This window comes from Frankliniella occidentalis, unplaced genomic scaffold, assembly GCF_000697945.3.
Source record: "Frankliniella occidentalis isolate FOCC.00 unplaced genomic scaffold, Focc_3.1 Scaffold94, whole genome shotgun sequence".
NCBI lineage: Eukaryota > Metazoa > Arthropoda > Insecta > Thysanoptera > Thripidae > Frankliniella > Frankliniella occidentalis.
The window spans coordinates 318038-321195 of record NW_026267223.1 but is presented as its reverse complement, the minus strand read 5'-3'; the positions used below and the strand labels follow the sequence as shown (position 1 = coordinate 321195).

General features: G+C 46.7%; 1 protein-coding gene and 1 long non-coding RNA gene across 19 annotated transcripts in view; one reads left to right on the top strand and one right to left on the bottom strand.

Moving 5' to 3' along the window:
• Positions 1–3158, bottom strand: part of LOC127749798 (uncharacterized) — a 210102-nt gene that overhangs the window by 84001 nt on the left and 122943 nt on the right. The gene's annotated exons all lie outside the window — the stretch shown is intronic.
• The window catches only part of LOC113218380 (potassium voltage-gated channel subfamily KQT member 1-like), a 188648-nt gene that overhangs the window by 82759 nt on the left and 102731 nt on the right, over positions 1–3158 (top strand). The window contains exon 1 of one of the 18 annotated variants that reach the window (XM_052269500.1): positions 1583–1783. The exons of the other annotated variants lie outside the window; for them this stretch is intronic. The gene's annotated coding sequence lies outside the window, so the exon portion shown is untranslated. Of the gene's footprint in view, positions 1–1582; positions 1784–3158 lie in introns of those variants that run through there. 18 annotated transcript variants of the gene reach the window in all.

The following is a 3158-nucleotide window of genomic DNA, read 5'->3' as shown; positions in this document are numbered from 1 at the left end:
TACGGGTTTCACCGTTATTTCAAATACGAACAAGTCCCTGTGCTCTCATAAATTTTCAACTTAAATTATAACTCAAGTAAGTTTACAAAACAATTGTACGAAGATAGTTTTCACATGTGTTTGGCCATATATAATATGCAGTTACACTACAAATTTCGAGTCATCGTGATTATAAACAGACAAACACACAGACAGGCGCGAAACTTTTTGATCACTTGAGTAAGGCTTCGCTATCGCTCAGACAATGAATGCGAAAGAAAGCGGAGGCCAATGCGAGTGAGGGTAGGGTAGAGCGGTGGAGAATGAGGCGTGGGTATTGGGTGGGTGCGGGGTGCGGGGCGACCGTATTCAGCCACCCTTCTCTCACCCGCGCTCGCCCCGCAAGGAATTTGAAGCCCAACTGATCCGTTCAACCTCCCAGGGGCTTTGCAAAAGTTCTATACCGGTGGGCCAGCGGGGAAAGACGTGAAAGAGGAGATGGAAACGAAAGAAGAATAGGGTATTGAAACAGCAAGCGACGTCAAAACACACACTGTTAAAACATTACGAAGCAAAATGTCAAACCCTTCGCCATTGCGAAGCATTTGCTTTGTAACTACAAAGCATTGATTTGCAACCACAAAGGGTTTTGCATTTTGCTTCGTAAGGTTGAAACTGTGCAGACCTGGTAACCGCACTGGAAACGCAAGTGTGAGCGCGCTCACTTGTAAAAAGCCATTCGTAAATTTAAGGGAGTAAATGTCCATTTAAAAAAAAAACTGTTACTGTTGTTTCACACTTTCAAAAGAAATGTGTGAATTTAGAAGAGAAACCTCTTTCTTTAATATTAGGTAAATTAATCGATTTCAATTGAAGACCATTTTCTACAATCAGTCCCACTATAGTTTGGTGTTTTGAGCTTTGATTTGCCGAAAATAATAACGACTTTGCTGGAGACCCAGTCCCTCCTCCCCCTCTCCGTTGGTGTGTGGTTTCTTTGATGTGGCTCCGGCCGGCTGCCCCACCTTCACCCCACCTTCAGCAGACTTCAGTTAAACATCAAACTTTAGGGAAATTACATGACTTTTCGCACAAATCTCCCCCCTGCAGCCTATTCAACACTTCTTTTTGATTACAAAAGTGATTACAAACACGCCAACCACGTTGACATTCAAGTTGTTTTTTTTTGCCTACTTTTGGATTTACGTATCCAAAGCCTTTTAAATTCTTCTCATACGGTTGAACTAAAGATCCGATCGCAGCTCAAATCACGTCAGGCGGGGGCCGTGACGGTCCGTGTTCGTTAACGACTTTCCGGACCCCAAAACACGAGCGCCTCTTGTTCTCGTTTGCGCAATTCTCTTCATGGCCTTCGCCGTCCAACCTGGCCTGCGAGGAGTGTCTCTCATCTGATTCGACACGGGCGCCTATCAACGCGGAAAGGTGAGGGGTAGAGAGAGGGAGGAAGAGAGAGGGAGAGGGAGAGAGAGAGGGAGAGAGAGAGAGACCAACCTGAGAGTCGAGGTGAGAGGCGCGGTGTTGTGGGGGCGGGCCGGCCGCACCTCGTGCGCACCCCCCCCCCTCCCCGGCCGGCTCGGCGCGCTGCTGCGGCGCTCAGTCCGCCCCCAGCGCCGGTCCCGCAAGCAGCACGCGCCGTAGCTTCTCCCGGCCGCTCCCGAGCACGAGCACGCCCCGTACCGCGCGCACCGCGTCGTCGGCACCGGCATGAAGGTGGGCGACTAGCTCACGGCGCCATGCCGCGCACCGCCTCGCCCAGGATAACCAAGCCCCTCCTCCTGTAGAGGTGAGGCACAACAAAATTAGTATTCAAGACACCTGCTTGGATTCTACGCGAAAACCGCACGTTTTGGTATCTTATTCGAAAACTTTGAAACAATGCGTGAAATGTTGGCAATGCATGAATGGGGCTTTCGAAATTTGCCAACTGGATTCGAATTATTGTATCAAAAACTTCGGTATTTTTGAAGATCTATTGAAGATTTAATATTGGGTGCTCGGAGAGTAAAGTTTGATTATTCTTCTTGGAGTTTTCTACAGAAACATTAACTCAACATAACACTGTAAACTGGTCGCGGTGTCTGTCAACGCCAAATGTCGACGTTTAAAGGAGGTTAATACCAAGAAGGGACACTCTCACACCTGTACTAATTTCTGGTTTTAGTAAACATTTTCCTTTTTACACAGCAGGACTAATTTGTTGCTAATTCTGTAGAGTTTTGTCAGTAATTTACTTATCAAAGAAACACTGTCAGTAATTTAATAATGAATTATTTCGTATTAGTTATGAAAAAGAGGTGTCAGTAGCTTAAAAAGGTTTTTACGCTGCAGGAATACTGACAAGGGGTCAAAAAATCAGTAACGAGATTTAGTGCACCGGATTTTGGCGTCTTCAGAAGAACGCCAATATTTCACGGTCTTTATTGGACGCAAATAATTTAGACGCCGCCGGCCTGTTTCCAGTCAATAGGGGCCAGAGATTTCTACTCTGCTATTACTACACAGAGTACCACCGCTTCGTTTTCCGCGTAAATATTACTTAAACACTGTGGGCCACGTAAGGATTAAGTGCTGGGTATTATTTCAGCGTTAAACTAAAACTGAAACGGTTAAATTACTTTCAGGGTACGAATGCATTGGTATAAAGAACGTCGTGAGTCAGACCATGTAATTTTTTTCTCCTCAAAGTTGTTTTGTGTTTTTTCCACCCAGAGTAAATGCGCAGAGAACGAATGCAAAGAGGATTTTTCAGTTGTGGGAGGAGTCCTTTGAGAAGCGCCCGCATACGCACAAAAATGCGCACGGAAATTCTCCTTCATTTTCAGACGCTCACGCAGCGAGAGGAGAGAGGTTGGGCTTCTCGATACTTTTGCATTTCCGCGTTTCCTCGTGATACGTAATTTTACCGGCTGTTTCTCTACATTTTCCTAACCAGAATCGCGTCCGCATTCTCCTTTACTTGCCACATCGACCGTCTAGCGTTCACCTCTATCCCACCGCCCCTCGCCCCACACCACCCCCTCCTTACGCAAACACCAAGCCGATTGTCATATCACGGCGCCTGTAATGACCGCTTGTGATGAATTGTATTGCCTCCCACTCCCCCCCCTTTCTCTCTCTCTCTCTCTCTCTCTCTCTCTCTCTCTCTCTCTCTCTCTCTC